Source organism: Tupaia chinensis, unplaced genomic scaffold (assembly GCF_000334495.1).
Source record: "Tupaia chinensis unplaced genomic scaffold, TupChi_1.0 Scaffold144247_1, whole genome shotgun sequence".
Taxonomy (NCBI): Eukaryota; Metazoa; Chordata; class Mammalia; order Scandentia; family Tupaiidae; genus Tupaia; species Tupaia belangeri.
In genome coordinates this window covers 1544196-1554898 of record NW_006204105.1, presented here as the reverse complement: position 1 = coordinate 1554898, position 10703 = coordinate 1544196, and the positions used below count along the sequence as shown (strand labels likewise).

The 10703-nt window shown below is 41.6% G+C and overlaps 1 protein-coding gene and 1 long non-coding RNA gene across 5 annotated transcripts in view; one reads left to right on the top strand and one right to left on the bottom strand.

Moving 5' to 3' along the window:
* Window positions 1-775, bottom strand: part of LOC102472982 (uncharacterized) — a 52345-nt gene extending 51570 nt beyond the window's left edge. For all 3 annotated transcript variants that reach the window (XR_001369594.2, XR_003547501.1, XR_337088.3), the window contains exon 1: window positions 638-775. This is a non-coding gene — a long non-coding RNA (uncharacterized LOC102472982). The remainder of the gene's footprint in view (window positions 1-637) is intronic.
* Window positions 776-3717: 2942 nt separating this feature from the next.
* Window positions 3718-10703, top strand: part of HAO2 (hydroxyacid oxidase 2) — a 38969-nt gene continuing 31983 nt past the window's right edge. The window contains exon 1 of one of the 2 annotated variants that reach the window (XM_014583312.2): window positions 3718-3840. The gene's annotated coding sequence lies outside the window, so the exon portion shown is untranslated. The remainder of the gene's footprint in view (window positions 3841-10703) is intronic. The other variant, XM_006166299.3, reaches the window with a different exon arrangement.

Genomic DNA, 10703 nt, shown 5'->3' with positions numbered 1-10703 from the left:
TCATCCTCTCCCTCTCTGTCAAGTGTATATGCCTTATGGAAATTTTAAAAAGAAAGAAAGAAAAGGGTAGCACTAGCTTCCACCTACTAAAAGTGTGCTGGTGCCACGCACAATGCTGGGCTGTTCACTCACCTTACTACTGCCCTGCAGCGAGGCTGCCAGGTGCCTGAGCACAGAGGATATCATAACATCAGGCGACTTCATGGAGCATATAATGCCTTCTCCATATAAGGAAGCCTCTCTCCTGTTCCAGCTGTCCTTCTCCTGCCATCTAACTCACATACAAGTTACATTTGATCCTGACTTGACGTAAAGCTCTCAAGGAATACAAAGCATCTCCAAGAAGGTCTCCAATCATTCCACATGTAGACACCCATACTCATGAGCTCAGACACCCAGTAGATTCTGGGGTCCTGACCTATTGTCCATACCCAGCATCTGACTTTCTTCACAATCTTAGAAAGGTTTATAAGCCCTACTCTTGCTAACTTGCTCGCGTTTACATCCAGAGACACCTATTGCCAATCCAGTCTGATCTAGATAGCAACCACAGCTGCTGGAGGGACACTTTTCCTTCCTACCTCTGGACTCTAGAAAGCAAAGACAGACAATACAAACCCATGGCAAAGCCACTGACCTATAACCAGATCTCAGCACATCCTCCTCCTTCCTCTCGGTGAGTCATTCTACACCATTGCCCTCACCCATGATGCAGCAGTCACGAAGGGCTTGTAGCCTCTAAGCAGCTCCCTGGCTGCAGAAAGATGCAAAATGCCCTTGGTTTGACTTAGCCCTGCCCATGACTGTTTGATTCAGGTTTCAATAACCCAAGGTTAATATTAACCTGACAGCAGCTCCAAAGGCTCAAGTGGATCTTTAACCCTGAAAGACTTAAGTGCACACTGCAAAGTTGAGGACTCAGCCCAACTTCCAAAATCACTTCAAAGGAGCCAGATGGCTGCATGAAGGCTGGACAGCAAAAAGAAGGAGGGTCACGAGTGCCCTCCATCTTCTCCTCCAGAAGGGATTCTCTTCTCATGGAACTACATCTACTACATCTGCTGAACACTCAGAAATGACCTGTCATTTCTCTGCACCCAAATTAAGCAGGCATGTTGTTCAACAGGTAACCCATTACCTGATTAACAGAGCCAACATCTCTTCACAGCCATGTTCTAAAATGTCCTTCAAACCTGCTGGGTTGCCCGGTGGACCTCAATGTCTGATGCACACTTGGCCAATCTTATCTATGGGCCCATTCTCTGAAACTGAGGAAATGCTACTAGCCTCCACCTCAAATATCTCTACCGATAGCCCCATACCCTTCTGTAGAGATTAATTAATTTATGCTAAAGCATTAGAAGGTAATATTAAAGCATCACCTTAGAAGAGAGGATGCTTTTCAGCTCAGTGCAATGGTCAATTCAAAGTGTCCCCAGGAGATAAAGAGCTCAAACTTGAGACTCTTCCACGAGAATCTTCACTGTCCTGTCTGCACCAGCACCTTGTAAATATTAACTCGTTCACTTCTCATTGGAGTGTGGGACATAGTCTGAGAATACTGAGGTACAGAGAAGTCAAACTAACATGTCAGTCTGTCAGTGGTCACAAATCAGAGCTCTAGTGTCTGTATTTGACAACACACTGCATTGCCTTCTGCAAGGAAAAGATATGGTCCAAGACTAGAAAATGATTACAGAAGGTCAGGGGACTGTGAGAAGACCAGGTGACATGAGAGCTGATCATGAGCATGGCCTAGGGGCCAATTGTAGACAAGTGAAAATTGCTATTAAAAAATAATATAAATAAAGTAACCAAAAGTTTACTTTCTACAAAAGGGAGGAAAGAGAGAAGAAAAGAAGAAACGGAAAAATTCCAGAGCTCAGATTATACCTTTGAAAAGCATTTTTGATGTAGTACTACCATCTTGTGGCAAGACAACAGTTAGCAATTACCCTCAAAGCAAATATGCCAGTACTTTGAAAAGTTCATGGAAAAATGGAACTAAAGTACAAGTTTATTCTGGTGGGAAAAAAGACTTAAATCTATGCATTATTTTTTCATGATACTTATTTCCCAGGAACTTTTTGAGAGCCCTTCATATAAAATAAGCTTTAAATGAGTCTGACAAATTAGCAGGAAAATTGTTATTTTTTACTTACATTGCAAATTATGACAGCTAATCCCACTGCCATGGTCACCAGAACAATATGGGATTTCCACCGGCCACTGTGTGGTATCTCCAGGCTTGGTTCAAATTCCAGTTCTACTCTGCTGCTGAAAGGCTTTGAGAAAGTTAATTAACTTCATTTTCTCTTCTGAAAAGTAGGGAAAATTATATCTACCCATATGTCTGCTGTGAGGATCAAACAAAATAATGCAGGTAATGTACTTGGCACTTAGTAAGTATTAGCTGTTGCTGTGTTACTGAGAAGACATGGCAAAAGCGGGGATATGAGTCTAAAGGAAAGGACCTGGACCAACTAACTAATAACTTACTATACCTCCACAGGGCTGTTCCTCAGAAATTAATTATTTTCTTCCATGCACTTTTATGTTAGCTTTTCTCAGATTCCATCCTCTATTACTGAATCATTTCTCCACTCACAAGTTATTAGTGGTCCTTCTGTATCTGGTAAACTAAATCTGGTGGCTTCTACTCATAGTCAGTAAAACAAGAGGCAGAGGCTGGAGAAGGGAGTTTATTTCTATAGATGAAATAATGACAGATAAACTGTCTCATAAACCTCCACATGTGCTCAGTAGTTTTAGATATAAGCATGTGCAAATCATTTCTCACTACAATCAAAGTCAATCATTTTCCTTCAATCAATTACCATGATTCCTGTTTTTCTTCAAATACCCATTCCTGGTTTCTTTTCTTTCTTTTTTTATTTTATTATTATTATTATTGGAGAGGATTTTGCTACAGGGCACGTGCGCTCGCCAGAAAGATAGACAGAAAGTGAGAAATCACCCCCCAGGGGGGATGGCCACATTGCAATCCCTTCTCCTTCATTCTCCTCTTGGGATCTTGGGCATGCATGCACACACGCCCAGCATGAGTTTAAGCTACCGGGTCTGGGACTCAAACTGTGGTCAACTACAGGAGAATCCAGGGACATAGCCATTACACCAACTGCTGATCCCTGCCCATTCCTGGTTTCTTATCTGACCATTCCTCAAACAACTCTCCATTTGGTTAGATTGTTTTCATCAAGGGCCTTTCTTAATTTCAAAGTGGCTTCAGTACTTCTAAACCTTAAAGGGCCTACTTCATTCCCTGTTTCCCATGTTAGTTTAGACTGTCTGTCCAGGAACAGAGGGTCTACGCAGTATGCTTTTCTGACCAGCCTGACCTCAGTCCCACTGTTCTCCTGCCCACAGGCTCCCAGGCTATAGCTATTCCTCTCCCATGCCCTCTCCATCTCCCCAAATGAACACTTACTTTTCCAACATGGGAAAATTCAAAGTTCTCTACCTGAAGTCACCACTCCCTTCCTCTAACCATCTTTGATAAATAGAGGGCAACATATAGCATGGGAATAAAAAAGCAACTCATTTATTTTGGAAGTTTAATTTTATAGTGAACTTCACTTAATTTTGAGGTCAATTTGTAACACCAATGGAATTGAATTCAAAGTTACCCTCACTCTGATCTAGTTGTCTATTGACTTCCCAGTTGGACATTGTTCTCATTGAAAGATTAACTCATAGCCTTGAACCACTTCTTTACTCATCAGCTATGGGTGCAGTTTTCCACCACATTTCGCAATGAGCCAGGCTTTGACCAGTTGCTTCTAGACACTTGCCCTGAATACCAGAAGACATTAGAATCAGGTTTGTTGTTGGGTGTCTTCTGTGTGCCTGGAACTGGGTGGGTGGGGGAAGATAAAGTGGGAGATAGGGTGAGAACAGAGGCTAGAGACTGTGAGCCATCATGGTGGCTGAGTTTAAAAGGCCAGAGTCTCGGGACCAGCAGTTAGCATAATGGCTATGTCGCTGGACTCCCACGTAGTCAACCATGGTTCAAGTCCCAGACCCAGTGGCTTAAAAACTCCCGCTGGGCACGTGTGCATGTGTGCCCAAGATCTCTCTGTCTGGCGAGTGCACATGCCCTATAGCCAAAACCTCTCAAAAAAAAAAAAAAAAGGCCAGAGTCTCAACCAAGAGGAGTCACGTAGAGACAGGTAGAAGGGATAGCTGGGGACACTGGCAAAAATAAGACTTTGATTCAAATATACTAGACAAAGAAGGTCAAGTCTGGGGAAGTTAAGCTTTAGAACTACCTGGTGGTGTATTTGTGAGTGTCCTCTGGGAGAAAAATGGATCAAAATATATTCACTTGGGGCTTGCTCCATGGTTTGGCTAGTGCTGCTAGATGACATTGGCCAATCATGCAGTTGGAGTCCCGAATCCAGAGGCTTGAGAAAATGCATAGAGCACATATGCATGCATGCCCAAAACTCCAAAAGGAGGGAGAGATAGAAAGAAGGGATTGTGCCATGACCATGCCTCATGGAGGGTACTTTCTCCTCTCCCTCTCTTCATCTCTCTGTCTCTAGTTAGCAAGTGTACACACCCTCTAGCAAAAACATATATGTGTATGTATGTGTTTACTTGAAAGGGTTCTGAAAATTCAACAGGTATAGCCTTTGCCTTTTGGGGTGTATTTAGTACTTTGACCATGCTTCCTGGCCACAGGCAGAAAAACACAGTGGTAGAGCTAATGCTTCTAGAAAGCAAAGAAGTTAATATTTCTCAAATGATTGGGCTGGCATAGTGTCTTTAGGGAACAAGCTTGTTTGGAACTAGGTACATCCAAATTTCCTCCAATGAAGGTCTTTTGGGACCAATATTGAGTCAACTTAAATCTATAGACCAACTGCCTATAGATAACTGTCCAAGAAAACTAATCAAGACAAGATGGCATTGGTATAAATATAGACAATAGATCAACGGGGCAGAATAGTATGGAAATAGGATCAAAGGAGAAATGGTTTTGTGTTAGTCTACCTCCTAACAAGAAGCAAAACTCCGAAAGCCTTTACTCTTAATCACTATGCTATTCTGCATTTTACAAATTCTCACGAGATCCCTATAAAATAGATAGTAATATCCTAATTCCACAGATAAATGGGAGTTGGAAGAGATGGATAGGACGTCATCTGTGGGATATCATTCAAAGGCAATGGGAATTGCTATGGTTTGAATATGTCCTCCAAAAGTTCTTGTGTTGGAAACTTAACTGTTGTAATGGGATAATGAGAATGGAAACTTAATCTCACTATGGAATTAAGAGGTGGACCTTTGGGATGAGCTCCCATAACTGAATTCTGTTTGGTTTATAAAGAGACAGAGAAAGCCCTATGGAGACAGTGCTCTTGCCCTCTGCCATGTTACAACATGATGGCACAAGAAGACTCTCGCTAGATGCCAGCACTATGCTCTCAGACTTCTCACCTTTCCTGCAAAACTGTGAGCCAAAAAAAAAACTCTAGTCTCGGGACCAGCAGTTGGCATAATGGCTATATTGCTGGACTCCCATGTAGTTGACTGCAATTCAAATCCCGGACCTGGTGGCTTAAACTCACATTGGGCATGTGTGTGTGTGTTCAAGGTCCCGAGAGGAAAATGGAGGAGAAAGGATTGCGACATGGCCATCCTTCCGGGAGGGTGATATTTTTCTTTCTGTTTCTCTGTCTCTCTCTGTCTTTCTGGCAAGCACATGCACCCTATAGCAAAAAGCTCTCCAAAGGGGGGAAAAAAGAAAAAAAACAAAAACAAAAACAAAAATAAAACTCTAGTCTCTTAAAATATCCCTAGGTATTTCTGTTATTCACAATATAACAGGCTAAAAAGGGAATATTCCCAAATTCCCAGATAATTCTTCCCAGAAAAAGATTTCTGCTATTCTCTAAGTCATGTCCATTAATAGACAGTGAGTTACTGACCTTTGTCTTTTCAGAGCAGAGACAGACCTGATACAGGGACTGTTTTGTTTTGTTTTTCAATCTCTAGCATCTGGCCCGATGCCTACATAGTATGTTGGGTTAGGTTAAGCTATGCTGTAGTAAAGACTAAAATTGAAAATTTGATTGTTGGGCTGGCAGATGGCATGGTGGTTAAGGTGCAAGACTTCACATGATTGACCACAGTTCAAGTCCCAGACCTAGTGGCTTGCTTTCTCATTTTCCATCTCTCTCTATTCCAATTTTTTTAAAAAAAATGATGATGATGATGATGAATAAAATTAAATAATTTTTTTAAAAAGAAAATTTTGTCATTTATCACAAAATATTTGTTTCTTGTTTATACAAAAATCAGTTTATTTCCAAGGTTAATCCTTTCCAAATGATAATTCAGACTCTAAGCTGCCTTTATCTTACAGCTATGCCTTTCTGGAGGACATAGTTTGAGATTGCTATAGCAAGAAAAAACACAGATACAAGGTCATGCACCATACATTTTGATTCTTGGCCCAGAATTAACACATGTCATCCCCACTCCCAGCCGCCTTGCTCATAAGTCAACATCTAACCCTGTCTATCTCTAAGCAACTAGGAAATACTGGGAACCACATGGGGGACAGTAAATGCCTCTGCATCTCAGCCAAGAGTGTGTACCAATAAATCCTGTTGAACAAATTAATGAGTAAATCTGACACAGAGTTAAAATTATACTATGACAGAATTACTCAAATCTTGAAGCAGATTTTAACTTCCAGAGCCTCAGATAAAAATGTATATGCCAGTCACCAGGAGGAAAATACAACGGATTCCATTTACTGATGACCTACTCTATTCAAGGCACGGTCCTAGAAATTTTATATGGGCTATGGCATTTAGTTCTCGTGAGAGTACTATAGGATAGGTATTACAATGATCCTTTCACAAATAACATTTTCTTGAAGCCACAGTAAGCAAGTATCACAACCAAGATTTGTGCCCATCTTGGCCAAGTTACACAGTTTATGAGTCTGTCTTCTCTACTTCAGACTCACTCAGCTGGTAATGCCTTGTGAAGCATTATCGCAGCAGAAAGCAGTGGACTTCAGAAATGCAATCTGGGGTAGCAGCCATAGTGAAGGGCCAGGAGAAAGGCAAAGAGAGGCAGAGCTACATTCCATAGCTGGCCTCCTCCAACTGTCTTGCCCTATCTCTTCTCTCCTACTACCACCAATGATTGCTGCTGTTAGGTGCAGCTAAGTCTGCAGGACCTATAGTCAATAGTGAGAAGATCAAAGTTAATCTGTTTTGACATCTTTTTTTTCTTTGTATATTCTTCTAACATCTGTTTTTGCATAATCTTTATCTTTTGAGCAAATATAAAGCCACGTACAGTGATTTCATGGTGTCACACAGGACAACTTTCCCAATAGTCAGGACTTTGTGGGAATTGACCAAGCTCACTTTATGCAGATTGACCCTAGAGAACAGAGATTTTTATTTATTTATTTATTTTAGAGAAGTGTTTGCTATAGGGCCTGTGTGCTCACCAGAGAGAGAGAGACAGAAAGTGGGAAATAACCTCCCAGGAGGGATGGCCATGCCACAATCCCTTCTCCTCCAGTCTCCAGTCTGATTTGGGGCATGCACATACACATGCCCAGCATGAGTTTTCAGCTGCCGGGTCCGGGACTTGAACCATGGTTGACCACATGGGAATCCAGCAACGTAACCAGTATACCATCTGTTGGTCCTATGAGACTTCTAATTTTATAAACTTTAGGTTTGCTTTATTTTTTTCTTTTAGGAGCAAGAGAGAGAGAGAGACAGAGAGACAGCACTCCCACTACAGTCTTCATTTTTTAATTTTTTTGGAGAGGTTTTTGCTATAGGGTGCATGTGCTCGCCAGAAAGGCAGAGAGAGGCAGAGAGACAGAAAGTGAAAAATCACCCCCAAGGGGGGATGGCCATGCCACAATCCTTTCTCCTCCATTCTCCTCTTGGGATCTTGGGCACGCACACACACGCGCCCAGCGTGAGTTTAAGCCACCAGGTCCAGGACTTGGACTGCGGTAAGCTACATGGGAGTCCAGCGATATACTCATTACACTAACCGCTGGTCCATCCCACTAGGATCTTTTTTTTTTTTTTTTTTTTTGAGAGGTTTTCACTACAGGGCGCGTGTGCTCGCCAGACAGACAGAGAGAGACATAGAGACAGAAAGCGAGAAATCACCCCCTGGGGGGGATGGTCACACAGCAATCCCTTCTCCTCCATTCTCCTCTCGCGATCTTGGGCACGCATGCACATGCACCCGGCGTGAGTTCTAAGCCACCGGGTCCGGGTCGCAAACCACGGTCGATTATGTGGGAGTCCAGCGACATAGCCATTACGCTAACTGCTGGTTCCCATCCCACTAGGATCTTGATGCTCTGATACACTCACTGCCTTCAGCTAGCCCTGCATCATGAGTACATGCATACCCCATGTACTCAGAGAGGTCTCTGCATTCAAACTCAGAACTTTTCCATGTCAGTCAGCCTTGCAGAGTTGTGTTTTGCCACTGTACCACCATCTGGCCCCTTTCATCTTTTAAATTTCATGTTTACCCTCTGTGAAATAGAATTAATATTTGTGCTTGGGGGTTACTGTATCAATTAAAACATTAATGCACATATAGCAATTTGCAGTGCACAGCACATCATGAAGCACTCAATAAGTGGTTGCACTCTTATTGTCTTTATTACTCATATTAAAAAGCCACCGTGCTGTTTCCAAGGCCCTTTGCATAATCAAATTATTCCCTTGCTCAATAAAATAAGAAAATCTCCAGCCTTTCAAAACACTGTATGAACATTTGGGTCAATGTCTCCCAGTATGCCCTAAACTGTCTCCAACACCCTATAGAAGGCATACAATTTACAACATGGCTGAGCTCCAAAACTTAACTTGAATGTCTTTTTTTGGAACTTAGAACATATTTTCTCATAGAAAGAATGCTGTTAAAACAGTGGTTGAATTCCCAGGTGACTGAAAATACCCACTTGATTCACAAAGACCTAGAGGCTTAAAAAAACACATAAGGTATGTGTACATGCATGCCCAAAATCCGGAAAGGAGGAAGAAATGGAGGAGAAGGGATTGTGGCATGACCATTACCCCTGGGGGGAGTGCTTTCTCTCTCCTTCTCTCCCTCTCTGTCTCTCTCTCTGTCTCTCCCTCTCATGCCCTATAGCAAATTAAAAATAATAATAACAAGAAAAGAATGCAAGTTTAATTAGAAGAAGAGAAGGTTCAGTGAAAATTTAGGTAAAAAACCTTAAGTTACCTCCAAGGGTACTTTCAAAGGCTTTTGAATTTTTTACTAGATCTACTGTGTCTCCAAAATGTCCTGATGTTTTTATTCTTTTTTTTTTTTTGAGAGAGAGATTTTTTTCTATATATTTTTTGAGAGATTTTGCATGTACTCACTAGACAGACAGAGACAAAAAGAAAGATATCACCCCCCTGAGAATATGGTCACACCACAATTCCGTCTCCATTCTCCCTTCAGGATTTTGGGCATGCATACACATGTGCCTGGTGTGAGTTTTTAACCAGTGGGTCTGAGATTCGAATCATGGTCAAATACATGGAAGTCCAGCAATGCAGCCATTATACCTTTTGCTGGTCCTGATATTTTTATTCTAGACACAAGGGACTACATAGTACTAATTTCACCTGCCATATGGTTATTTTGGTTTGTGAATAGTAAAGAAAAGGAGATGGAAGAGATTAGGAAAAAGGAGAAAGGAGTGAAAAATATTGCCCTGAGATCACTCAATAGGTTAGAGAAAGTGAGGAAAAAGAAAGAGACATATTGGGTCTCATATTGGTCTTTCTTTTTCAGAAAAGTCATGATGCATTTTTGCATAGAAACATATGTCATGACTTTTCAGTGACCCAATATATACATAAAAGATGGACATGAGAACCTATAGCCTCAGGTAAAAGGGAGATGGGGGTGTGACTGGTCAAATAGTTTCCCAGTGAAGCCATTAAGTGGTGCCACAAAGCCAGAACAGCAGGTGGAGTGGTGGCTGGAGTAATGGACTCCCCTGTGGCTGACCACAGTTCGAGTCCGAGACCTGGAGGCTTTCTTTCTCATTTTCCCACTGCCTCTGTTTTAATCTCTGGTGAGCACATGTGCCCTATAGCAAATTTTATAATAATAATAATAATAATAATAATTAATAAGATTAAATAAATACTTATTTTAATTTTTTTTAAGACAAGCAATGAGCACCCAGCCATTGTGTGCTAATAATATGGCAAGCCTAAACAATGTCTGGTTTTGTTTTGTACTTTATTGCCACAAAGTACCTGCAGAACTATTAGGTCTTCAGAAAAGTCATGTCTTTTTCTATGCTTTTCTGTGCAAAAATGCATCATGACTTTACTGAGGCCTAATAAAAAAAAATTTAAGAGAGATTTTTGCTGTAAGGCACGTGCGCTCACTGGAGAGAGAGAGACAGAGAGACAGAAAGTGAGAAACCACCCCCTGGGGGGATGGCCATGCCACAATGCCTTCTCCTCTATTCTCCTCTTGGAATTTTGTGCACGCATGCACATGAACTTGGTGTGAGTTTTAAGCTGCCAGGTCCAGGACTTGAACTGCATTGACTATGTGGGAGTCCAGTGACATAATTATTATGCCATCTGTTGCTCCCAACATAATAGAATTTTCACGTGGCCTCATCTTTTTTTTTTTTTTTT